The sequence below is a fragment of the Chelonoidis abingdonii genome, chromosome 1, assembly GCF_003597395.2.
Source record: "Chelonoidis abingdonii isolate Lonesome George chromosome 1, CheloAbing_2.0, whole genome shotgun sequence".
NCBI classification, from domain to species: Eukaryota; Metazoa; Chordata; order Testudines; family Testudinidae; genus Chelonoidis; species Chelonoidis abingdonii.
In genome coordinates this window covers 120207443-120235255 of record NC_133769.1, presented here as the reverse complement: position 1 = coordinate 120235255, position 27813 = coordinate 120207443, and the positions used below count along the sequence as shown (strand labels likewise).

Sequence of the window (27813 nt, the reverse complement as noted above, 5' to 3'; positions counted from 1 at the left end):
TAGAGGTGGAAAAACCCGAGCCTTGGGCTGTGACTGCCCTGTTTGAGCAATTGATCCTGATTTGGCACTCTCAGTTGGGTCCCGCCAGAACCACATCGTCACACCTTGGACAACTCCCTTTAACTCTTTTTGCGTGTTTCCCTTCACGTCTCTTGTCCGTTTAGACTGAAACCTTTCAGGGCAGGGACTGTCTCTCACTATATGTTTGTACAGGGCCTAGAACAATGGGACCCTGATCTCAGTTGTGGCCTCGAGGTGTTACTGTAATATAAACAATAAAAGGAAGAAATTCTGGCACTGGGGATTTATGGATCAGTGCTCAAATGGCTGAGCAAACATGAACTGAGCCATTCTGTCTATCCTATCCTTGAGGTCTGTGAGGGGAGATGTGCCCTTCACCAGCATGATAACAACTTGAGCCCACAGAGCATCACTAGTACACTATCCAGTATGATGACTTTTCACTCATACTGAGGCGGTAACACCATACCCATGCTGACATCCTGTGAGAATGCACAAGGCTCCCCTGTGCCCTCTGGCTCCATGCCAGAGGGCACCAGAATTTATCCATAAGACTCAACATTCATCAAAATTATTAGCAGTTTTGTAGATTCCATCCTACCAGGCCAAATGTCTACATAGAACTAAATAAAATATCATGTCCTATCTGCCTCTCCTTCAGCTTTCTATAGACCTGGCCTAGAATGCATAGGGTTGCCAACCCTCCAGGCTTGCCCTGGAGTCTCCTGGAATCGGCATTTATCTCCCGGTGACTATTGAAAGCAATCCAGATTTTAACAGTATATTTTAAGAAAATGAATTTATGTCATGTTGGAAAAAAACCCTCCCAGAATAGCTTCAGTCAGAGTTGACAACCTTAAGAATACAGGGGGTTCTTTCCAGTACAGTACAGTACAGTACATCCTGCCCTCTGCAAGTAGAGAGTGCCTTGCTTTACTTGTGCACGTGGTCTGGCATCTACTGGACCACAAGCACCACCCAGGGTGGAGAGCAGAGTTCTTCCAAGCCTCCTCCTTCATCTGAAAAGTGGAGGAACAAACAATTCTCTTTGTTCAACTGCATCTTGTTTAAACTGGCAGCCATGAAATGCAGCTATGACAAGTATTCTAGAGTAATATCTGGGTGAATTCGAGTTCCTTAGTTGATCTTCAATAAAAACAAATAAAATCTGTTTTCTATGAAAATCTTTCAGAAAATGTTTGGAAATACTGTTTTTTTCTTATTAACTGTACACTAGAGTCATTGGATCCAATTCAGATCGGTTATAAGTGGGAAGTGGGAAGTAAAAAGGTGTTACTCCAGAGCTGAATTTGCCCAAATGTCACATCCCATTTAAGTGTCAGCTGTACTTTGAGACACTAGGAGCAGCTAGAAATATTAGATTACCAAGACTAAAACTGACATTTAAAAAGGGTCTAAGAATTCATCTCCAAAGTTACTTTCATGTGACCACATCTGCAGGCGTTACTGTAAAACTTGGCCAACTGTTCATGTTGACTGCAGATACTGAACTTTTGTACCTTAAAAAAAATAAAATAAAATAAAAAAATCAAGCAGCTTTGCTCCTTCCCAAACAGAATAGCTCATCTGGGACTCAAGGCAAAATAAACATATTAGGTCATGTGAACATGCAGTTTTGTTTTAATTTAGCCCATCCCTTGTTTCATCTGACCATGCTTCTTAAAACACATTCATCAGAAGCAAACTACCTAAATAACAACAATCAATATTTAGCTTCATAAAATCACATTAAGGAGATTGCCTTCTGCACTGCATTGGTTTTACTTCCATCTGCACTCTGCAGTTACATCTATGCTGTGAACAATAGGTGTGATTCCCCGGCTTGTATACACATCCATGTACTTGCTCTCACTGAGTTACCATAAGCACAAACAGCAGTGCAGCCGTGGTTGAATGGGTAGCAGCAACAGAGGCACAACTTAACAGTGCTGAGTACAAACCCACCTGAAACCATTGATCCACACACTCTCCATCCCTCTCATAGACTCATAGACTCATAGGTCAGAAGGGACCAATATGATCATCTAGTCTGACCTCCTGCACAAGGCAGGCCACAAAACCCTACCCATACACGTTTATAACAACCCCGAACCCATGACTGAGTTATTGAAATCCTCAAAATTGAGATTTGAAGACCTCAAGCTGCAGGGAATCCACCAGCAAGCGACCCATGCCCCACGCTGCAGAGGAAGGCGAAAAACCTCCAGGGCCCCTGCCAATCCGCCCTGGAGGAAAATTCCTTCCCGACCCCAAATATGGCGATCAGCTAAACCCTGAGCATGTGAGCAAGACTCACAGCCAAGCACCCAAGAAGGAATTCTCTGCGTAATCAGTTCCCATCGCCATCAAACAGCACCCCTCACAGACCATGTGAGCAGACTTATCTGCCGATAAATCCAAATCAATGCCCAATTACAACTATCCCATCAAAACTGCCCCTCCATTATACTTATCAAGCTTAGTCTTTAAGCCAGATAAATCTTTTGCCCCACTCGACTTCCCTCGGAAGGCTGTCCAAACTTTCACGGCCCTAATGTTTAGAAACCTTCTCTAATTTCAGTCTTAAACTTCCTAATATTCCAGTTTGTAACCCTTCGTTCCTCGTTGCCTAACATTAGTACTCAAACTTAACTATTCCTCTCCCTTCCCTAACGTTAAATCCCCTGATTATTTATATTAGAGCAAGCATATCCCCGAGCCTTCTTTTGGCCAGGCCTAAACAAGCCAGCTCTTGGAGTCTCTTTCATAAGGCAATTTTCCAGTTCCTCGGATCATCTTAGTAGCCCGTCTCTGAACCTGTTCCAGTTTGATTCATACCTCTTAAACATGGACACCAGAACTGCACAACATATCCAGTGGGTCTCACCAGCGGCCATAGTATAACGGCACTACACCTCCTTCTCCCTTGCTGGAAATACCTCGCCCGGATGCATCCTAAAACCGCATTTGCTTTTTTAACACATATCACATTGGCGGCTCAAGTCATCCTGCTATCCAACCAATACCAAGGGTCTTCTCCTCCTCCGTCCGTTTCCAACTGATGCGTCCCAACGTATATCTAAATTCTTATTATTAATTCCCTAGTGCATGACCTTCGCCTTTCACTATATATTTCATCCTATTAATTACTTCAGTGTACAAGTGTCCAGCATCTTCCTGAATAGTATCCCAGTTCCTTCTCCGTGTAGCAATACCCCCCAGCTTCGTGTCATACGCAAACTTTAATTAAACACATTCCGCTCTTTTGTGCCAAAGGTCAGTAATAAATAGGTTAAATAAGATCGGTCCCAATAACCGATCCTTGAGGGATCCGCTAGTAACCTCCTTCCAGCCTGACAGTTCACGCCTTTCAGTACGACCCGGAGTCTCCCCTTTAACACAGTTCTTTATCCACCTTACAACTTTCCACATTCATCCCCATCTTTTCCAATTTAACTAACAGTTCCCCATAGCGACCGTGTCAAACCTACTGAAATCGAGGTAAATTAGATCTAACCTGCATTTCTTTTGTCTAAGTAATCCATCCACTCTGCAAAGAAGGAGATCAAGGTTGTTTGGCACGAACTACCTTTAGTAAATTCCATGTTGCAATTCGTCCAATTACCATTGACCTCAATGTCCTTAACTACTTTCTTCCCTTAAAATTTTTTCAAGACCTGCAACATGACAGAGTCAAAGCTAACAGGCCTATAATTACCCGGATCACTTTTATTCCCTTTCTTAAAAATAGGAACTACGTTAGCAATTCTCCAGTCGTACGGCACAACCCCCATTCTCTAGGGAGTGCTGTGCATATAGATGACAATTTTGCCTTGCCCTTTGGTGATCCATGCAAGGAGAGGGAGGTTCCTTACTTCATCCCTTCTTCACATCCTTCCACATCAAGACCAGGCAGACTCTGCCTATTAAATAAATATTTATCTATCTGTCCTAGGCAGACAAAGGTACATAACTAGATGTTAACGTTGTGTTAGCTGAGTGAGTAAAGCACTCAACTACAATTCCGAAAGTCGTGGGGTTGCATCTCGATAAATCTCATGCTGAAAGGCTGCCTCCCGTTCACTCAGCTGTAAAATAGCTACCTGCTCCATCGGGTTAGGACAGTCAAAGGCAGTCAGACATGATGCTGGCCACATCACCTTCTTGTGTACCTATGACTCTGAAACTGACATGCCTTAACCGTGTCAGCCTGGTGAACCACTGGCTTCGGGGAACTCCATCCAAGGAAAATCAGAATTTTCTTTTAACATTTGGATTTGCATGTTTGGACCCAAATGTGCTTGTGGTGACATTTAACGATGATTTCCCATTAGCAGACAGAGGAAGAAACATAGCTGGAGGCTGCTGGCAGAGACACCAGTTCTCATGTCAGAAGGAGTGACCTATGACCCTCCCCTTTGAGTGTCCTCAGAAATATTCCAAATACGTTGTCCACAAAGATCAGACAAAACTGAAATAGTCCTTAACATAAAGACCAGGGATGAAATCCTGGTCCCATTGAAGTCACTGGCAAACTTTTCATGTACTTCAACACAGTCTCGATTTCACCCAAAAGGCCAAATTCTGCCGTAGCCTCTACCTCAAGATGTCACTGCACTTGCACAGGGTTTAAGAAGTTGGTCTCGCTACACACTATTTTACCTCAAATACACACCTGCAAAGCCACTGAGAGTTGCACATACACTTCTAAAGGCAGAGTCTCTCCCACTCTTTCAATACACTTTGTCGGAACCAGAAATACCATGTCAGTTAAGTTTCCTCCCATTGTCATTATTGTTGTTTTTGAGGGAATATTTGGCCTTCGGTGCTGAAAGAAGAAAGCACTGGAAATTGGAATCCCCTTAGTTCCCATTTAATTATAAGCAAAGGCTATTCCAGCTGTTGAATATATGACTGAGCCTGCTAGCTGCAGAGTGCCCTGAAATCAAAGGGATTTAAAGATACACAGCAGTTTATAGGAAGTGCTCAGGATTGTGCACACTCAGCCCCAAATGAGCTCCTCTTTATATTTATTGTCTCCGAGCTTTCAAGGGATGGGAAGGGAAGCCTCTCTGTCAATAAGTTAGCTCCATTGCTCCCTTTTCACTAGTAACTTTAGGCTTAACGTAAATAAAAAAAAATGCCCACATTTAGGGTGACCAGATGAGAGGGAGAAAATATCGGGACACATGGTGGGGGGGTGTCCGCCGGCAGAGCAAAAAACAAAAAGAAAAAGGGCGAGTGCTGCTGGTGGAGCAGCAATAAATAAATAAATAAATAAGCTGAGTGCTGCCAGTGGAACGAAATCTCGGGACAAATTGCGTCCTGACCAAAGATCGGTCGAGACATGGGACAAAGACCTAAATATCAGGACGATCCTGATTTTATCGGGACGTCTGGTCACCCTACCCATATTTTACCCACGAAGCCATCCATCTATATTATGTTAGTCCAATCACTGGAATACCGGTACCATGTACTGCACTAAAGAAAACCAACACAAACTCTACCTTACCAGAGACTTTGCTGCAAATTCCCAGTCTGATCCCACAAGTCACTGGGGCTGCCTCTGGGAAAGTGTTAACCAGCTTCAGCTCCCAAGAAAACCACAGAAAACTACCTGCAGCTCACAGAATCAGGATCGAGGATGCATTTTCTCTAGGGTAAGAGCCAATCCTGCACCACTGAAGTCGATGGCAGTCTTGCCATTGGTTTTAACTGGAGCAGAATCAAGACGTAAGAGGGAGCAATGAAGGATGGATTTACAAATAAACAGCATGTCTAGTTAAGGTTAGGAATAGCTGCATATATGCTGCGCAATCTTACTTTGCCATCATCAAGAGTTTACTAAATTCTGCTCACATTTACTCCTATTCAACTCCAAAGGGTCTTTGAAGTCAATGGAGAGGGTGAAAAAAAGCTAAGTTTACTTACAGCTTGAATGTCAAAATATGAAATATTAACTACTTTGACTTCACATCTTCTGAAGGTAGAGGTGCCATCTTTCTAAGCTGCCGGGGGGTGCTCGACCCCCGCTTTGCTCTAGACCTCGCCCCCGCTCTACCTCTTTTCTCAAGCCCTCATCTCTTTCCGCCTCTTCCCACCCCATTCTACCCCCTCCCCCAAGTGCACCCCACTCTTGCTCCTCCCCCAGCCCCCAATGTTGCTGAACACCTGATCTGCGGTGGACAAGAGGTGCTGGGAGGGAGGGGGACGAGCTGATCGGTGGGGCTGCCAGCAAGCAGGAGGTGCTGGAGGGGAGGGGAAGGAGCTGATCAGCAGGGCTGCCAGTGGGTGGGAGGCACTGGGAGGGGGAGGCACTGATCCCCGGGGCTGCTGGTGGGTGTTAAGCACCCATTATTTTTTTTCCGTGGGTGCTTCAGCCACAGAGCACCCATAGAGTCAACGCCTATGTCTGGAGGCGTAGGTTCAAACACAGAGAAGATCTAGGTTCACTTGGTCCTGCTTCAGTGGAGGGGAATGAACTAGACGACCTGTCGAGGTTCCTTCCGGCACTACATTTCCATGACTTTATGACTGACCATCAGGAGGAACTGATGGACAGATGTGCATCAGCAGAGCTCAGTGACAGCCCAGAACTTCAATTAGTAGAGGGCGCTGCAGCTCAGGATGGAAACATGCACAGCAATTAACCACACAGAATCCAATTCATGGAAGTGTTATTGGTCTTTCACTGACACACATGCTAAATTTACTTGCCATGTTTTAACAATATATCTAACCTACTAAATTAGTTATGAGTGGGTAGGTTTTACGTACATTTTTCCCATTCGGTTCATGTTCCTTCTCTTCATCTCTCAAATCCTGCGTTAATACAACATTAAGGTGACAGTTAAAAATAAAAAAAAAGTCAGGAAATGCAAAAGGTGAAGTTCCCACAGCAACATTAACTCCGCCATAGTGCAAACTCTGCATGATTTCTGGAATCCATTTTACAGCACAAACAGTCATTTATTAAGCTACACGTGTAACTGTAAAAAAAAAATACATAGGTCCTATGCAGACAGCTTTCTATGGCTTAATTTTTGCATTTCATCCTTTTTCTCTGTTAAGATATACAACAACTGTAGAGCTCAATTCTCCATTATGCTGAACCCCCTAAACTCTATTAAGAGTTGAGCGTTTTTACTACCTTGCATAATTTAACCCACAAAGATGAATTAATACACTTTCTTCACTGTATATCTTGTTAATTTCACTACCAGCTCCGCCGAAAGAGTTTTTAACCAATTTAAACCCCAAAAATTCAGCTGACAGAACTACCACTTGCTGGTGGCTTTGCATACAGCACTTGTACATTCCTTGAACAAACCAGTGTGCATTTCAGCCAGCTGTACACTAGATGAACACATGTGCAGTGCATATCATATAAAGTGTGCACCTGGAGTCAAATTAATCCATGATGGAACTTCTTGCAAGTCTATGGAAGCCCACAAAGGATGAGTCTTCTCATGTAGACTTAATGGCATTCTCTACTGTGCATGCTCAGTTCACAATTTTCAAATGCTCCTAACTATAGTAAATTAACCCCATTTTGTCCTTGCCAATCAAAGATAATAGTCTCCAGGGAGTTTCCCATTCCATTTTGATTTGCAGCTGGATCCTGAAGGCCAGTCATGAACTCAGAATATGGGGATATAATTAGGCAGGAAAGTAGAGCATATTGCAGGCACACGTGAACCTGCCTCGAACTGTGGTATGTGGACCTAAATTTTCAAACATGATTTTGGTGTGTCTATTTTCAGGTGCCCTACTTAAGATACCTTAAAGGCATCTGAATTTCAGAAAATGATGCCTACTCTCCCTATGAAAATCAGGCCTCTTTCCCAGAAACAGAAAACCCGGAAAATCATTAGCCACTTTTAATAATGTGTCATGATCTATGTATGTCCCAGTATGTAATGTGAAGGCAAGGAATGACAGCTACTGCGGTAACAGAGTCACCAGAGAACCCAGGAGTGGTGAGGAAGCATGTAAAGTAGGCTATGTTGATGGCAGAAAATAACAGCCCAGAAGTGCACTACTACATACTTGTCATGTTATATAAAGCATGGCACATTGCTTGAAGCAACAGGATGACAGTGTTTCCAAAATTCCTCAAGAGAGCTCCTGCAGAGATGCAATTAACAAAGCGTGACAAGGATCTGACTGTACCATTTCCAAACAGGAGGACACATGCACAGGCAAACACGTTGTGGCAATGGTCAGAACATTACAATTCAGTAAAAAGAATGCTCCTGGTGTAATTCGTACAGCATTGCACACTGCTTAAAGCAGCAGGGGGAGCAGTGTTTCCAAAACCTCTCACCAGAGCGCTGGCCAAGATTCAGTTAAACAAGACAGGTGAGGCTCTGAGCATCCCCTGCACAGCTATCACTAATAGCGCACAGACATATGCAGCTACTTTGTGTGAATGTTACATGAGAAAATAAAAATTAAAGTATGCATCAAGCCAATAAATCTTACAGCTGCTTAAGTTTTCTAGGAATTGTGTCTTGGACAAGGCCTGTGTGGTCCAGAAAGGAAAAGTTAAACATTTTCAAAAAATTTCCTTATCTTTCATTATCTGCTACCTTTCACTAAACTGTAATTCTCCCTGAGAGAGTCTTCAAGCGCTTCCTCATGATTACAAGTGTTAGGTTTACCCAATTAAGAATAATAAACAGAAGCATGTGATTTGTGTGACCAATTGATCAACACAGCTCACATTCAGAATACTGAGTATTGAACACATGCAGCAAACTGTTTGCAATCAGTCTGTCAAGTTTATATACACATGTGCCAAATACAAAGTAAATTCGAGGAAATTTCAATCTCTTTGCAGCTATGAATCAAAAAAAGAGTTTGTCAGCTACTTTATTTCTTAAAAATTAGTCACTTATCTTTTCATTACAGCATATCTGTCAATCGCTGCTGAATTCCGCCTTCAAATCTAGTGCATTTTATAGGGTACCCAGAGAAAGGATGGCATGCTGGAGTGGGAGTGGATGTGTGCTCTGTAGTCTTCTGGCCCATGGGAACTTCAGAGCTCTCAAGATTTAAAAAAGGCAGCTGGCCCAACAGAGTTAATGTCCACTTTGAGAGATACCCCTTCAGCCGATGTCCTTAAAATCCTGTGACTTGTTGGGGAGACGCTGTCAGCAGCTCATGGAACAGAAGGATTGAATTGGGGAAAATCTGACTGGGAGAGGCTTGAGGAAGGAAGATGGGAAGTGGAGAACAAAGGTGCAAGAACAGAGAGGGGGATCAAACCAGAACCCCAGATTCTAATATCTGTGAATATTGAGGTTGTCTGAAATCCAGACACAGATTTGAATTTTGCAAATGGCATTTATCTTTATGATGGCCTGTAACGGGGCGCCTGCCCTTCACTGGGCTCTCAGGTGTTAACAGAGCCCTAGGGAGGCTGCACAGGAGGCAGCCAATCACAGAAGGGCTTATAGGAGCAGCCAACCAGGGCTAGGCAGGCCTATATGAGGAAAGCTGCAGTACAGAGCAGCTTCAGTCTCTCCCTGGACCTGGAGGAGAACTGGCTGCCTTGGAAGCTGAAGGCAGCAAGCACCCTGAACAAAGCAGTGCTGCAGGCAGAGACCTGAGGAGCTAAAGGTAACTCCTGGCAGGCTGCCAAGATCTGTAGGCTGAGGAAAGGGCAAAGAATATGCTGAGGCCGTGAGAAGTGGCCCAGGGAGATCTACAGAGGAGTCAGAGGGGGCAACGCAAGCAGCAGCCATATACAGGGTCCCTGGGTTGGGACCCAGAGTAGTGGACGGGCCTTGGTTCCTCCCCCCTACTTGCCACTGCAGAAGTGGCTAGACTAAGGGACTGCAATGTTCCCCTGGGATGGGGGAACACAGAGCGGCACAGCCAGAGGCCTGCATCACTGAAGAAGACGCTGTGGTCCTGGGAGTGACATGTGCCCCAGAGCAGAAGTGACATCAGCGAGGCACCACCAGAAGAGGGTGTACTGCCATGAAGAACTAATTCCCATGACAGCCAGCAGGAGGCGCCATAGTTGTGAGTTGCACACTGTCATATGGCCCAAACCAAACCCCTGCATCCAAACATTCCTGAATTTTGGGGTGTTCAAAATCCAGACTCAATTTTCATGGCATCATCCACTTTTTAGTCAAAAGATTTGGATAAATTTCAGTGAAGCATCTACATTTTCATGGGCTTAACTGAACCAAATCAAACCTTCAAACCCTCTGAGGTTGGCTCTTTGCTATTAATAAATGCTGACAGTTGTCAGGTCAGATATTGTTAATTTAAATGATTCCATAAGCAGAAGAAGAGGGCTGTCTGCAGTAAAATCTTTGTCCTTTGCTACCCAGTCATGCTCCAGTAACTGGAAACATAAGACACATTTCTTGAGGTTTCCTTGCATTTTCAGGAACAAACAACATGTTGTTATTAATGCTAATTACACAGTTAAAGTCATACTTTAAGTTCTTACTAATTCTCACACATATACCTTCACACAAAACCATATAAACAACACATAAACACTTTGGAAACATACCCACAATAATATACAAACACACGCATACATACCCTAAAGCACGCAGTTAATGATACTGCGCAGCAAGACACTCTAGGCCAAACTCAGCTCAAGGGCTGCACCAGCTTCAATCCTGGCAGAAGCTTCTAGGTGCTGTCATGGAGAGGATTCAATGACACAAAGTTGTAACAACTCTCTTCTGCTCAGTCCCAACAGGCCAAAAGGTGTCATTTGGGCTCTTCCATAAGCAAACCATTTTATGAGGAACACCAAGTTAGAAGACAATATGATCTGGATTCCACCAATTATAAAGATATGCACATCTATCAAACGCTGTTCTGTACAGATCTGAATTTATATCCTCTATCGTATTGCTGTGAACACATATGGTTCTTGCATTGTACATAAAACATTTAAATAGACACAAATATCTATGGACATGACTAAGCAGTTTCTTGCTTTCTACTCAGTACCAAAAACTAGTCCTGCCAATTTATTAATATTTAAATTTCTCTGACTTAATATAAACTTTGTTCCAAGCACTACGTAGGTCTCCTTAAAGTATATGTAGCGAGTAGTCAACACAGTGCCAGCTGGCAAATTAAACAGTCTATTAAAATAGACTCCTGCTGAATTTAAAAGATAGTTTTTCCTCTTTTCCACCTTTATTCCTCTGCATACAGATGTATTATTTTGGGAATATTTTCCAGTCCCATTTAATGAAAGGCAAAGAAGTTACCCTTGGCAGTTAATGAGTTTTTCCCCATAGTGGTCTCCTGCTGTTCTTGGAATTTGTTCCACTACTATTTGGATTGTAATGGTGCTAACATTAATGACAATTTCCACACCCCTCATTTGATAGGTCAGTATTATTATCTGCATTTTACAAATGGGCAAACTGAGCACAGAAAGATTAAGAAAGTTGCCTTAGCACTCACAAGAAGCCTGTGGCAGAACCAGAAATAAAAGGCACAGCAGTGATCTCAGTGCCTTTAAGCACAGCACCATCTTTCTGCCCAGAAGCTGAAATGCTTATCTAAACTTTATCAAAACTGTCTGAACTTCATGACCCAGCAACATTGCAGCCCATCCTTGTTGAATACAATGAAAGCAGAATCAGATGTTTGGGTTGGAAACTTTAGTAGTTCAGACTTTCTCATGAGAGTTTCAAGACTGCCTGCATCCAAGTGGGCTAGAAAAATGTGTAGGAGAAGCCTTGTTAGAAAAAATACTGTTACTACTTGGATTTTATATTGCACTTTTCATTAGTAGATCTCAAAGCACTTTACAAAGGGAGGTAAGAAATGGCTCTTCTGTTCCAATCATTGTTGAAACCTGGACTTATTTTATGGCCTCCTCACTTTTAGTATTTAAAACTATTTACATTAGAAAAAATAAGCATGAAACGGAGCAGGGGTGTGGACAAGGGGGAGCAAGCGAAGGCGTAGCCCTCCCCCCAAATAATTGGCAGAGGCACAGATCTCCTCCGTCCTTGGGGCCACGGCAGGGAGAGTGAGCTCCTCCAGCCCCAGGGCTACGGCCAGGGGAGAGACAGAGAGCTCCACTGGCCCAGGTAGGGTGACCAGACAGCAAGTGTGAAAAATTGGGACAGGGTGGGAGGTAATAGGAGCCTATATAAGAAAAAGACCCAAAAATCGGGGCTGTCCCTATAAAATCAGGACATCTGGTCACCCTAGGCCCAGGGCTGCAGCAGGGGCACAGAACAACTCTGGCCTCAGGGCCAAAGGAGCTTGCTCTCTCTCCCCAGTGCAGCCCTGGGGCCAGGGGAGCTCTGCACAGGGCTGCCCGGAGAGGCGGGAGGGGGAGAAGTGGGGCAATTTGCCCAGGGCCCCACAGGTTAGAGGCATCTTTTTAATTTTTACTCACCTGGCGGCGGGCCCTTCACTCACTCCAGGTCTTCGGCGGCACTTCGGCGGTGGGTCCCTCAGTGCTGCTGAAGATGCGGAGCGAGTGAAGGACCTGCCGCCAGCGAAGACTCAGAGCGCCGCCCAGTGACTATAAGCACTGCAGCGGGTGGTGCCTTTTTTTATGTCCACTCCCCCGCTTTGCCCCAGACCCCCTGAATCCTCTGGGCGACCCTGGCTCTGCGTCCCTCCAAAAGCAGCCAAATTTAAATTCCTGTGCACAGCCCTGAAACTGAGGTAACAAACAAACAAAGGAAGGAACCCCTCAGCATTTTAGATTTCCTGCATGAATAATGTTTAAGTATTCCTCATTTGGCATCTCTGTCACGCCCTGAGTCCCAAATTTGGGCCTTGGCAGGTTGATAGGTATGCCACTGATGAGAAGCTGCATGAGATTAAGCTAATGCTATAGCAGAAATGCCAATGATTTTTTTAAACAGCTGGTCCTATGCAATAAACATACAATATACAGACATGAATAGAATTTTTGACTCATAGATCATGTCATATAATGCATGTCATCTCCTGAAAAAGCAGCTTCATAACTGACAGATGAACTCGAGTGGCAGCTTTGCTGCATTACGAAATTTTCTTTATTTAGAGACTACGGGCAAATCCTAAACCCAGTGCCTCATGCCTAGCCTGAGTACCTGAGCCACGCACAAGGCGGGTTCACAGAAGAAGGTATTCCCTCATTGAAAAACACAGAACTTCCACAGAGGTTACAGAAGCAGTCTCTGAAGCCCTTTACATGGCCTTCTCACCCCATCAGCCCCACCTCCATACCCACACAAACACAATGGAATGAGGATGGGAGGATCTGCAAAGAGGAACATTTTCCATCCCTGCCCTTCCCCTGGCCAGCTTATGTCCCACCTGCATCAAAACTCCCAAGAGCAGATCTCTATGTGGAGATCTCTATGATGCATACTGCCCCCTCTAGCCCCAAAGCTCTTAACTCTCGCATCCCTTTGCACAGCATAAATGCACAAGTTCCCCTTCCTGGGAAAACTCCCTACTGATGAACGAATGGGCAGTTTGGGGCTTACTAATGTTATGAAAGTTATTCTCAGTTTACGCCAATGCAACTGTGAGCAGAATCTGGTCCACAGTATGTGACCACTAAATGAAGCTGGAAGAGGAGGCCTGCAGGATCCATCTAAATATCAGGCTTGAGCTACATTCAGAGGTCTGAATTTGATCAATATTGAATCAGGCATTTGTAATGTAGTCAGGCCATGACTGCTTAGCACAGACTGCATTCCTCAATCTACAAGCCTCAACTAGTGTTGGAGTGCCTAACATTTCCAGTAAACAATTCCTGGTCACACTTTATACTAAGATTCCATTTATAAGTTTTTATAAAGGTTTAATAAATTATTCCTAGCTGTTATAAGCTTGTTTTAAGACACAAGTGATGTGTGTTCTATGTGGCTATGAGGAGATCAGCAGAACGTGTTAGATAGAGATAACCTATGGTTATTACCACCTTTTGACCTCTATAACAATTAATAAACTATTTCTTAAGCATATATTAAGCATTTATAACTATTTACAAACTATTTATAAATGGAACCCTTTATGTTTATTAAACCAGAGTCCCATCTCTTCTCCGTCACCAGGGATGCTACATCTTTTTCTGTGGGAGATAAAGTAACTTTGTTCCATATAGCTTGCAGTGGGAGTGAGTCTTTCAGATTAGACTTTAAAAGCCTAAAGTCTTGTCTAGTCACCAGGGAGATTAAAGTGACACATTTGGCATCTGTAGGAGATCGCTGGCTTTTATAATGCCTTGAGAAGGCTTCTATAAAGCTAAAGTAGCACATGATCTGGCCCTTCCATGATATTTCAGTCTCTGGGCGGTGGAATAATTCTTGTCCCATAAATTGCTCACTAGAGTTTAAAAAAAAAAGCCCTAAATACAAGCACACAGCCAAATACACCTCTACCCCTATATAACACTGTCCTCAGGAGCCAGCCAAAAGTTCTTACCACGTTATAGGTGAAACCGTGTGATATCAAACTTGCTTTGATCCACCAGAGTACGCGCCCCACCCCCCTAGAGCATTGCTTTAGTGTGTTATATTTGAATTTGTGTTATATTGGGTCACGTTATATTGGGGTAGAGGTGTACTGAGCTATTCAGGTTTCGAGCTAGCTTGTGACTTAGACTACATGCCCTCACAGGGAAGTAAGAACGTCTCCTTAGACTCCTCCTTGGGCTCAGCCTGGCCCACGGGTTAGTGGGCTTCTAACTCCCCTTTATAGCAGTCACACAGGGCAAGTCACAACCTTGCCACGAGTAAGGCCTTTATGGTTTGGCCAAAAGAAGATAGTTAATGTCAGGTTGTTTTCACGATCACAAAGCTTCCTTACACCAGGGCCGTCCTTAGGCATACACAGCATACAGGGCTGTATAGCGCAAAGGGCCGGCTCCAGGCACCAGCACAGGAACCAGATGCTTGGGGCAGCCAATGGAAAGGGGCGGCATGTCTGGGTCTTCGGCAGCAATTCGGCAGCGGATCCCTCAGTCCCTCTTGGAGGGAAGGACCACCCACCAAATTGCCGCTGAAGAAGCGGCGTGCGGTAGAGCTGCCGCCGAAGTGTCACCGATCTCGGCTTTATCTTTTTTTTTCTCCTTTGCCTCTTGAGGCGGCAAAAAAGCTGGAGCCTGCCCTGGTAGGGCATCTGAAAATGTGGGGCACCCCTGGGTCTTAGTGTCCACCCTGCCTCCTCTTCCTATCCCTGTTCTGACCCTTTCTGCAGGCTCCCACCACAGCTGGCTGTTGCAGACTGGTGAGTCTTCCTCCTGAGGTGAGCTGGTACTTAAAAGTGAAAAAGCCTTCCAGCCTGCCAGACCTATTAACAGAAGAATGAAACTGCAAAAGAGCCATTCAAGAGGTAATGAAGCCATTTAATGGGCATCTTCCAACCCCCCAGGTATATACTATCTAGGGTGACCAGATGTTCTGATTTTATAGGAACAGTCCCGATTTTGGGGGCTTTTTCTTATATAGGCACCTATTACCCCCCACCCCTGTCCCAATTTTTTACACCTGCTGTCTGGTCACCCTAATACTGTCAGTTTCTGAATTTACTGACAAAAACAGTTGTGCATTACTGTAATATTTACTCAGAACATGTTAGTCTACAGGACCTTAGTTTAAAATTTGCTTTAAAGATAATTCATTAGTGTTCTGAAGAGTATAAAATCACATCTCTAAAAAATCCTTGTATAGGTTTTTAGATGCACAATCTGAGTATTCATCTTTAGCCTTAAATGCTTGGACCTTCAGCCATATAGTTTTTTAAATAAATCCTTCAAAAGACCACCCTTATCTAAAATACACATGTGAGCCCGGGCTGCCATTGGGTTTAGAGGCACCAGTTTAATTATATTGCATAGGGCCACATAAATCCTAAGGATGGCCCTGCCTTACACCCTCCTTTAACCATCTTTTAGCAGAGTCTAATTCTTCACTGTACAAAGTTCAAGTGTCAAAACTGTATTTTGCAAGAGTTCTTTGTTTTGCCTGATGTCTGTTAGGGGACTCAGTTGTTTGGCTAACAGTTGCAATTCATTAGATTTTTTTATGATGATTCTCTCTGGTCTGCAGATATGTGATGAATCTCAGATGTTTAAATAGAGTATAACAGTGCTCCATTGACCTCATCAAGTACAGTTGGAAGGAAAGAAAGGTAGTTTTCTCAGAGAAATGTTAAAAATGTGTCTCCACTATAACACAGATGCCAAGGATAAAGAAACTCCAGAGGGATTAAAATATTTTAGATTAATTTGGAAGAAAGCCACATTGTGTAAAATCTGGTTAGTTTGGGCCTTTCCAATCCCAAGTCATATAAACAAACCCATTTAAACTGCATTTGTTAAAAGGAACGTTACAAAAAACAAAATTATTGGTTGTAAGTCAAATGACCTCCTGTTCTGTATTCTCTTCTTACAGACTAAAGAACAAACATATGTACACTGTAGTATAGCCGTGGCTCATGTGGTTGCTGTATAATTCATACTGCTTAAACATTAAGTCTTTTAAGTAGAGGGATTTTGGCCCCCTCAAGCAAGGCTTTAAAAGTTAAGCAAGGTTAGGTCTGCTTGGTACTTGAGCATGCTTATCTCTTACAAACCAGACTATTGCTTACTGGCCTCTGATAGGACTAACACTGATAGAAAAGCAGAGTCTGCTTTATCTTACTAGGTAGCCCTACTTTGATGCATAGATCTCAGCTTCACTCTCTTGCTGGAATGTGTTCTTGGGACAGGGAGGGGGGCAGATGAGCCTTCTCTTTATGCCACATTCCAGCAGCGTTCCTCACACTCAATAGTACCTCACCCTTGCTATCAATGGGACTGTTTGAGAGGTAGGTTATTACTCAGTGCAATGAAATTTGTTTGAATCTAGCCCTTGATATTCAGTCACTTTGGGCCATATTCTGCCATCTTTACTCATGCTGAATAATGGCTTACTCCCTGAGTTGTCTCTCAAAGGGTTGGGATGACTCACATAATGGTTCTACCAACCTAAAGAAGGGATGCAAAATCTGGTTCTTAGGACTTGAGCTTGCAGGGGTGTGAAGGGGGTTTGTGAGAAAACAGCTGGAAGTCACCAGGAGAGCTGCTGGGCATAGTGAACATTTTTGAATGATTCGCATCCACTAAATTGATATAATCTTAAAGCAGCAGGCACTGCAAGATAGTGGGCCAGCAAGAGTACTGCACAAGCATATAGCATGAGTCACTAAGTGGCTGGACATGAGGGATACTGTTTCGTTATAACCCCCTAGACACATCACTCTGTCTCTGATTGGAATTCGTGGATGTCCCATGCTCTCACTATCTTCTAAGAGCAATTCTCATTCATACTTGAATGACCCACTACTCCCAGAGGATATTCCCCCAGAGAGAGAAAAACAAAGAAAAATGTGGAAATGGCAGAAAGGCTAAATGACTTTTTTGTTTCACTTTTCACCAAAAAGTTTAGCAGTGATTGGACATCTAACATAGTAAATGCCAATGAAAATGAGATAGTATCAGAGGCTAAAACAAGGAAAAAACAAGTTAAAGATTACTTAGACAAGTTAGAAGTCTTCTAGTCACCTGGACCTGATGAAATACATCCTAGAATACTGAAGGAGCTGACAGATGAGATATCAGAGCCATTAGCGATTATCTTTGAAAAGCCATAGAAGATAGGAGAGATTCCAGAGGACTAGAAAAGGGCAAATATAGTGCCAAACTATAAAAAGAGGAATAAGGACAATTCAGGGAATTACAGACCAATCTCCTTAACTTCAGCACCCAGAAAGATTATGGAGCAAATAATTAAGCAATCAACTTGCAAACACCTAGAAAATAATAAAGTGATATGTAACAGTCAGCATGGATTTGTCCAGAGCAAATCATGTCAAACCAATCTAATGGCTTTCTCTGACAGGGTAACAAGCCATGTAGATAGGGGAGAAGTGGTAGATGTGGTATATCTTGACTTTAGTAAGGCTTCTGATACTGTCTCGCATGACCTTCTCATAAACAAACTAGGGAAATGCAGCCTAGATGGAGCTGCTACAAGGTGGGTGCATAATAGGTTGGAAAACCATTTCCAGAGAGTAGTTATCAGTGGTTCACAGTCAAGTTGGAATCAGTTCTGGGTCTGGTTCTGTGCAATATCTTCATCAATGATTTAGATAATGGCGTACAGAGTACACTTAAGTTTGCAGATGATACCAAACTGGGAATGGTTGCAAGTGCTTTGGAGGATAGGATTAAAATTAAAAATAATCAGGACAAATTGGACAAATCAACATGATCTGCCAGTAAATAGGATTACATTCAATATGGACAACTGAAAAGGTACTCCTACTTAGCAGGGGTGTGTCCATACCATGAGGCAAACTCAGGTGGCCGCCTCAGTGCTGTCAGGACTGTGGGGGCGCACCACTAGACCCAGACGTGTAGAAAAATTATGTCTGCTTGCTGGTGCATATGTATTCTTCTCTGCTCTAGATGCACAGAGATGAGTGGAGTACTGTGGCTGAAGGCAGGAGGGAACGAAGAGACATAACAGGCAGGCAGGGAAAAGGGGAGAAGGAATAACAGAAAACAAAGCAGGGAGCTCCAGGGAGAAAGCAGAGGAGGAATTCTCTTATGTACCTCTCTGGCACCTCCAGAGAGCCTGGACTGATTTAACACCAGCTTCTTCCTTGTTTCCTTCTGCTTCCGCTGACCCACTTGGAATGGAACAGGCAGGTCAACTGAAGTAGTAGAAAGCTCAGTTTAGCCCTTAAAGACTCTGACCTCTTACTCAGGCCCTGCTACCAGCCTGCATTAATTTGTCCCCCCCCTTCAAAAAAAAAAACATGAGTGTGAGAGCCACTATAGCTGCCGAACGGACAGCAGTCATGAGTGAAAGAAGAAAATCCGCCTCTGGACAGCATTCAGAAAAAGAAAGAAAGCAAAGGAAGCTTTTCTATCTAAGCAGGAGGAGCTCTCCTGAGATACATAGACGCAAATGTTCACGGTGAGCCTTCCGGCCCCAGTGAGGGTGTGAGTGATGAGAGAGATGCCTGATCCGTTCCAGTTAGTCAGAGTGCAGGTGAACTAGCAGCTACGTGCAGCATCCATATCTCCATCTGAAATGGATGTAACCATTGCACATTCCTGGAAAGTGTAGATCGGAGAAGAGTGTAGCGTGGAGGCGCAAGAAACAGCTTGTAGCTAGAAGTTTAGTTCTTAAGTGTCTAGATGATTCAGGAACTTGTGGACCCACTTGAGCAGTAGCTCTGAGGGACTTCCCTTGTTTAAAAACTTGGGGGGGCCCCATGGGGCACAGCAAGTTGAAAAACTTCAATGTTCCCCAGCAAGACAAGTGAAAATAAAGGCTTCCATCCAAACTACATTACTGGCGTGGAATCCCCAATGGTGACAAAGTGACAGCCCATAGGCTTATGAAACTCTAAACCCAGAAATTCTGCATAACTGTTTTTGTTTGCAAACTCTTCCAGTCTAATTTTCCGAGATACATTGGCTTGTATCAGGAAACAAAGGACTGGAAGGAACCTGGCTAGAAATTTTTGGCATTGCCAATGAGATGGTAAAGCAGCAAGTACCAGAGAGCATTCCAAGTTTGAGAAAGAGTTTTGAGCATGAGACTAAGGTTAAAGGCCATCCATAATATTTAGTCATCAAGAAGAAAATTGCATCAGAGTCTCTTTTACTGGCAAAAATGGTTCTGAAAGAGCTCATTGCCATTGTGAGACCGCTTCGCATATCCAACAATCTAGCACTGCGTGGCGACTTCAGATCAGCTCTCCTGTGCCAAGCAATATGAAACTTCCTTAAATTGTGGAGCTTGAGAGCTGAGTTTGATGGCTAAACTCAAGACCATCTAAGAAGTCCCACCCAAGAAACTGTACACACACCACTACTATTGGAAAACTATTCAAATGAATCATACAAGGTTACTGGGGCCAAAGACCAAGTACAGAAGCATTATAGCAAGGATAATGTCGTATGACAGGAACTCTGTATTCGTGGACTGCACACCGACATTCAGTGGCATAGGGAAAAAATGGAATTTACTATGATTTTGTAACAAGGACAAGAACCTAGTCAAGATCTTCTGTGAATGGCTTAGTGTCAGTGAGCATGACTATACTGTTATTGAAATAAATGCTACAGGAGCTGTACGACAAATGAGCTTCTTTAAGGCTGGAAGAACTTGAGTTTCGATAGCTGACTGGAAGGTCAGGCTATGGACAACTGGGACAAAACAGAGGAGTGCAGACCTGATCGAGCCTTAAACCCTCGGCTAGATTTGTCCCATTGGCAGTTCTCAATCACTGAACATTGCGTGGTCAGTTGAGCAAACTGCACAGATGTTATGGGCAGTGCGAACTTTTTACACTGTATTCAAAGATCTATGTATTTTCTCCTGCATCCACTCATCAAGGCATACATTATTGACGTCAACAGCTGGGAACTCCTCCCTGACACTGAATACCATTTGATTACGACTGCATGGGATAATCCCAGTCAGAGGCCAAAGCAACAATTCAACACCATTGGGCATTCAGATGTAACCATGGTGCTAGCCATTGTTGGAGGATAATAGTCCAGTTGACAGGAACTATTTCATGGGGACAGCCGACAGAGGAAATGAATCACCATAAACATGCAGTAACTTCAAATTGGTGTCTTAGTGTGTGGCATGACATACGTTTGCAATAAAAGTCTGTAAGACAAGAGACTCCAAGGTGTTGACCTTGATATCTGGAGCATGGAACAACTTGGACAAAGCAAAGTCATACCTAGCTCCGGTCAGAATGCAGGTGCACTAAGAGACAGTGTTGACACCATGGTGACATGCGTGATATTGTATGCGAGATGATTTAGGTGATGCACTGAAAGCCCTTCTACAAAATACATTTCAGGCAGGATCAACTCCAGAAGGCTGTTCTGGAATATATGTGACAAATAAGATGACCATCTCTTTCCAAATGCTTTTGATGCTCTGTGCCATCCTTCTAACACTTCTGTAATAGTCTGCCAGTACGAGAACGCAGCTTTCTTTAAGCTGAAGTTATAAACACACACATTTAACTCCCATGACACAGGAGGAGCTGGTCGCCTTGCACATCCATAGAGCATGAGACTGGCCCAGATGTGGACCTTCGGAAGCAGTTCAAATCTTTTGAACCGAAGAAGTAGGGAAAGCAACCACTTTGGATTATTCAACAGAAAAAACACCAGTGTTTAACTTGAGACAAGAAGTTACATTTTGTTGTTCAGGCAATTGAAGTTAAGTGTTACTTAAATTTCTTGAACAAGGCATTTTAAAGGTGAGTTCTCCTTTATTGGGGTAGGTAGCAGAGCAGTACCATGAGACGAGTAGAACAGGAAGAAGGCAGAATTGAGACCTTTCAAAGTTTTGGCCCAGGTGAGGAGGCATGGGGGTGTCATTTGAGCTCCCTGCCTCAGGTGCCAAAATGTTGTGGGCTGGCCCTGCCACTTAGGAAGAAACAATCAGTTGCATACATACAAAATGGGAAATGAGTGACGAGGAAGGAGTACTGAGAAAAGGGATCTGGGGGTCATAGTGGATCACAAGCTAAATATGAGTCAACAATGTAACACTGTTACAAAAAATGCAAACATCATTCTGGGATGTATTAGCAGGAATGTTGTAAGCAAGAGCTCTACTCCATGCTCATTACGCCTCAAATGGAGTACGGTATCAAGTTCTGGGTGCCACATTTCAGGAAAGTTATGGCTAAATTGGAGCAAGTCCAGAGAAAAGCAACAAAAATTATTAAAGATCTAGAAAATATGAGCTCTGAGGGAAGATGGAAAAAATTGGGTTTGTTTAATCTGGAGAAGAGAAGACTGAGGGGGAACATAACAGTTTTCAAGTACATAAAAGGCTGTACAAGGAGGAGGGAGACAAATTGTTCTTGGCAACCTCTGAGGATAGGACAAGAAGCAATGGGCTTAAATTGCAGCAAGGTGGTTTAAGTTGGACATTAGAAAAACTTCCTGTCAGGGTAGTTAAGCACTGGAATAAATTGCCTAGGGAGGTTGTGGAATCTCCCTCACGGGAGGTTTTTAAAAGCAGGTTAGACAAACACCTCTCAGAGATGGTCTGGATAATATTTAGTCCTGTCTTGACTGCAGGGCACTGAACTAGATGACTTCTTGAGGTCCCTTCCAGTCTTATGATTCTATGATTTATTAGATTGCACTTAAGTACCAAAACCTGGCCATAGCTGTTGCCTCCTCATCACACCCACTTTCCCCACTACTGCTCAGTCTAGTGGTGACATCACCTACCCTCTCCTGGTGTAAACCTAGACATTAAAGTACAGGAACCTAAGGCGACCGCTTCCCCTCCTTTGTTAAAAGCAGAGAGTTCCCCATCTTCTTTCTCGCCTGGGTGAACAGTGCCATCCAAAGTTCCCCTCCTCTTTGGCTGGTGGAGTGAGAGTGCCCCTTCCCATTTCAATAGACTTCAGCCTTTCTGTAAATGCCCCGAAGTAATCCAGGTGACAAGCAAACCAGTGAAGGTGAATACAGCATATATACTCGCTACTGTCTCCTATAGGGAGGGGAAAAAGTGAAACAGAATCATTTCACCTTTGAAATACAGCTACCTCTGGGATGAAAATGGCAGCTGTTTTACAGCAGAGAGCAAGACTATGCAACAGTTTAAAAACAGTAAATGAAGAAAAATGGCTTATACATTTGGAAATGTAGAGGGAGTTTATGTAGACAGAACCAATATTCTTCATTTCATACCAAGAGGCACTGTACATGTGCAGCACCTATAAAAATCAATCTTTACAAGTATCCCTTGTTTAGATATATTTTAATGCAGTTTAGCATCTGGAAATAAAGGAGGAAGAGCCAGCAACATGTGACCAGACAGCTGTCTGTGGTCAATGGACCCCAGTTTAAGTATCACTGGTCCAAAAAGATTTCACTGGAAGAACGTTCCTGATATTCAGCCTAAATTTTACCTTTCTTATTACTCCCAGTTAGACCCCAATGTATCACTTTAAATAATTTATCTCCAGCCTTAACATTTACACCCTGCAAATTTCATAGACTATCATGTGACTATTATCATTATCATAGATTTTTATCATTTATCATCTCTTAGGCAAGCTGCAGAGGTGAGGTCATTTCAAATTGTCATTCAGTTACATTTATACTTAGTTTGGTTATTTTACTAATTATACACATTTGCCTGAAGATTGAAAATGGAAACAATATAGTAAGAAATCAAAAATGACTGGTAGACTTCAGCAAATAAAAATAACAGGGCAAACTGAGTGCATTGAAACCAAAAGAAATATTCACACAAATATTTCTAAAGGCAAATAATCAGTAGCTTATCTTCAGCTTTAACGCAAGGCAAAAGAAAATATATTTAGATTTGTCTTTCACCGATGAAACTACCAAAAAGGCAAGTAGGCTTCAGAATAGGTAGGATAACCTTTGAAAAAAAAAACAAACAGCAAAAAGACTGCCAAAGCCCGCAGACATGTTTTAGACTGCACATGCCACATAACTAATGACTGCAATTTTCTGCCTCAGGCTCACACATTTAACAATGGGAAACACTACTTTCCACAAAAGATGCTATTCTAGTTATGTGCCCTTGTACCCTGTCGGAGAAACAGCTGGTATCCAAGTCTCAGCAAATTTGTATCAGGTCTGCAATAAGAGTCAGTCTCAATTTGTATCAAACTTTCAAAATTAGGCTGGATTTTCAAAACCCCAGAAAATCAGCAAGTGCGATCCTTTTATATGTTTCATATAATAAATATTTGTCGTTATATTTTTTCATGTAGAACTTGCAATTAAAGTTTGTCACCCTTCCCCTTCAGTCAAATCAAACTAGCAATGCTGAAGGTGTCTGAAGCTTGTAATAAAGATACAGGGATCCCAGATGTGATGGAAAAGAATCTTCTCTCAAATATCATTTGCCTCAGGTAATCTTTTGCAATTTGGGAGATTTGCTCTTCTAAAACAAAGAACTGCCTGCAGAGACTCTGAAAGGTTTTTCAGGGTCAGAGCTTAAGTAACTCAGGAAAGCCTAATTTCACTCTGTTTCATTTATACCTAAATGTAATTTACTTTCATTTTATGGCCCTGTGACAGACCCAAACCAGTGGAGTACAGGAGTCTGGTCACTGGATGAGTAGTTTTCTGTTCCCTGAGTGACCAGAGCAGGGGCTGCACTAGAGTAATCAGGAACCTGCTAGAACCAGTTAAGGCAGACAGACTGATTAGAACACCTGCAGCCAATCAAGGCAGGCTAATCAGGGCACCTGGGTTTAAAAAGGAGCTCACTCCAGTCAGGCAAAGAGGAGCCAGAAGAGAGGAAGTGCATGTGAGGAGCTGGGAGCAAGAGGCACAAAGAGCTGAGAGTGAGAGGCTGTGTTGCTGGAGGACTAAGGAGTACAAGCGTTATCAGCCATCAGGAGGAAGGTCCTGTGGTGAGGATAAAGAAGGTGTTTGGAGGAGGCCATGGGGAAGTAGCCCAGGGAGTTGTAGCTGTCATGCAGCTGTTACAGGAGGCACTATAGACAGCTGCAATCCACAGGGCCCTGGGCTGGGACCTGGAGTAGAGTTGTGCGGCCTGGGTTCCCCCCAAAACCTTCCCAACTCCTGATCAGACACAGGAGGAGCTGACCCAGACTATGGGGAAATCACCGAGGTGAGCAAATCTGCCAATAAGCGCAGGACCCACCAGAGTAGAGGAGGAACTTTGTCACAGGCCCCTTTACACTGCCTGAAGTGTATAAAAGGGACCTTAATGTACAAGGGAATCAGACCCAAATACTTTAACATGTTGGGTCTGGCAGCTCTCACTAATGTGAGAAAAACATGCAAAATCAGGCCATGAATGGAAGCCAGTTAAATAGAGAACTTCAGCGATATAGAGATCATGCTAAGTTTGGATAAACACCCAAAGGTTCTCACGCATGTTGAAGGGTACTATCTTCTAATCTAAACCACTTGAGTCTACGAAACTGGGTTGGAAGTGTCCTGAGAAGAGGTTTTCTTCTGAGGTTTCTGGTGCTTCCTGCTTCCAGCTGATCTAGAATTACAGAACAGTCACAGAGCATCTTTCAGCCAGGGATCCTAAAATATTTTAAAAACACCTATAAAGTCTCAACATCCTGTGCATTAGGTAAATATTACCAGTGCAGTTTTACAGATTATGATGATGGATATATACTTATATAGCATTGTCCAAGGATTTCAAAATGCTTCAGAAACATTAAGTGCATAAGCATCACAACATCCCTGTGAGGTTCAAATGGTAAGTATTGTTGTTTCAATTTTAAAGTCACAGGTTATAATGACAGAGTTAGGGGATAGAAATCAGGAGTTAGAGTAGACCTGGGGGATAAAATCCAAGAATCTCAACTCCCAATCATGTATCTAACTTTTACATGACACTTTGCCTAGATCCTCAAGGGTATCTTTGAGGATCCCTGGGCCTTCCTGTCTTAGAAAGTTAATGTCACCTAAAAGACTACAGAATACATTTTCTGCTGTGGCTGAGACCTGTTTGACACAGCTAAGGGACTGTTTGTCAGCTGAGGATAGCTGCCACCTCCTCTCCTCCCAGCTACATCTGCTTTGCACCCACTGGGAAGGTCTGAGTAGTTTCCAGTCTTTTTGCATCACACGAGCCGCACAAAGACAGGGAAGCATAGCAGTGAACCTGCTCCTATACCTGATCACTAGGCTTATTCAGAGTTTTGTTTTTAAATTTTGTCTTGCCAAACACTTTTATCAGAAGCAGATTTATGGGAAATTAGTGTCAATTTCACATTTCATAGGTGGTGTAATTCCTGAATTAAAAAAATAAAGAATGTTTCTCACCTCAAATTTTGGGTGAGCCACAGCAGGTTTGATTGTTTAGGGTCATCCTTAAGTGACACATTACTTTCTGCAATTATCGTACTGGTTTTCTTTGTTTCAGCTGCTGGTTAGCTCCGTGGTTCATTAGTGCAGCGAGTAAAACCTTTCCTAGCAGCAGAGTTACACAACTAATCAGGCTGAGTGATCAGTGAAAGGCGGTCATCACATTTTCATGGGACTAGGAACTGCATCAGGATAAATTATATCACTTCCTGAACTAGCCTGTCTGGTATTAAACTAAACAAAACTCCAACCACACGTATACTTGCACCTCTCCAAAAATGTCATGCAACACAAAACACCACCAGGGACTAGACTGTAACAAAGAACTTTTATATGGCGCTGGTGCAGGCTAGTGCTCACACAAAGTCCCAGATTCTACAGGGAAGTTCATTCTGCTGAAGAACCAGTTTATGGGGGTGAGCCACAATTTCCACCTCATCCTGTTTTGAAGAAATGGAGATAGATTCGGTGCTGTATCTCCTATGAAATGCAGCACATCAGGTCAGCCAGGGGAGAGAGGGGGCAAAGGTGGCTCTGGCCAGATTGTGTACTACCCAGATTGTGGAGGCCTCAGTGACCTCTTCTGTAAGGCAGATAGACTCAGAGAATGCTCCAACTTCCAGCAGCCTTCGCATATGGCCTATGCAGCCCAGAATTCCCATAACACAGAGCAGTGCAAGCATGATCCTTCTGCCCCTAACTGACCTTCAGCTTTGCTCGCACTGACTTCAATAGACTTTGAATTAAGCCTGTAACGAGACATCATCATCCCTGGTGAAACTTCCCTGATGTCATTGCAGTTACACCAATGATGAAAGTGGCCCAACAGCACCTCTAAATTGTTGTTTTCTTGCAAGGATAAACTCATTCTAGCAGATCTAAAAAATACACTTGTTTGCTTCTACAGTGGTGGTCACCGCTAACACATTTATGTTTATCAGAAGTTACTACTAACTGGTATCACAGATACTGCAATTATTGTCTATTCTAAGTAAAGAAAATAACTGTGGATAACACTGTTTAGTGAGTGGTAAATGTCAGTTGTTATTAACAACATTGTGTATATAGGATCTAGCCAATTGGAGTCCATTAATACCTCCTGATGTTGGGGCCATATTTTAAGTGCAATACCTTATTGCAAATCTAAAGAAAATTATCCATATCCTCCAAAATGTATATGGCCTAGTCTTCAATTTCAAAGAGTCAATGGAAGAGCTAGTCACCAGTTTTGCATGGAAATGTTTTTTTCCAGTGTAAAATGGCTTTTTCAACAAAATACAAATTCTCAAGAAATATGTCTATTTATGTCAAAATATTCAGGTTTTCTACAACCAAAACTAAACATGAAAACTGCCTTTTGTTTGCTTTTGTGTTACTGGTATTCTTGCTTTTTTGTTATTAGGATTTTGTTTTTTCAAAAGAGCTCAGGACACTGTGACATTCTTGCCTTACCTGTGGGTACTGAGGCTTTGAAAATCTGGACCTTAATCTCCTTGGGTCAGATTGCTAAAGGGATTTAGGCACCTAAAATGCAGCTAAACACTTCACATAACAACGAAGGCTCTGAAAACTGATCAGGACAGAAAGCTGCCTGCAGCAATTAAAGCAAGCTCTGGGTTGGAGTTGTTACATGGATGCAAATTTAAGAATAAAGAAACTTGTTTAACAGAAGTTCTCACTGCATTAATGTCAAGTATAGTACAATACCAGGCTGCAGTATACCTCCAGTCTGAATTGCTGTATGAAAATATTTCACGGTTATAGTGCACAGAAATTGGAAACTATATTTTCAAAAAGCTTGAGAGCCCTCTAGCAGTGTTCACTGGGTTCTGGGTTCCAGAAGTCAGCCAGGACAGCAGTGTGTATATGTAGCTCAGCTTTGTATTTTGTGTTTA

At 43.0% G+C, this 27813-nt stretch overlaps 2 protein-coding genes across 5 annotated transcripts in view; one reads left to right on the top strand and one right to left on the bottom strand.

Annotated features, from left to right (window-relative positions):
- LOC116835616 (aldo-keto reductase family 1 member B1) overlaps nucleotides 1–27813 on the top strand; it is a 645245-nt gene that overhangs the window by 141059 nt on the left and 476373 nt on the right. The window lies entirely within an intron of this gene.
- The window catches only part of CALD1 (caldesmon 1), a 250640-nt gene that overhangs the window by 121218 nt on the left and 101609 nt on the right, over nucleotides 1–27813 (bottom strand). The gene's annotated exons all lie outside the window — the stretch shown is intronic.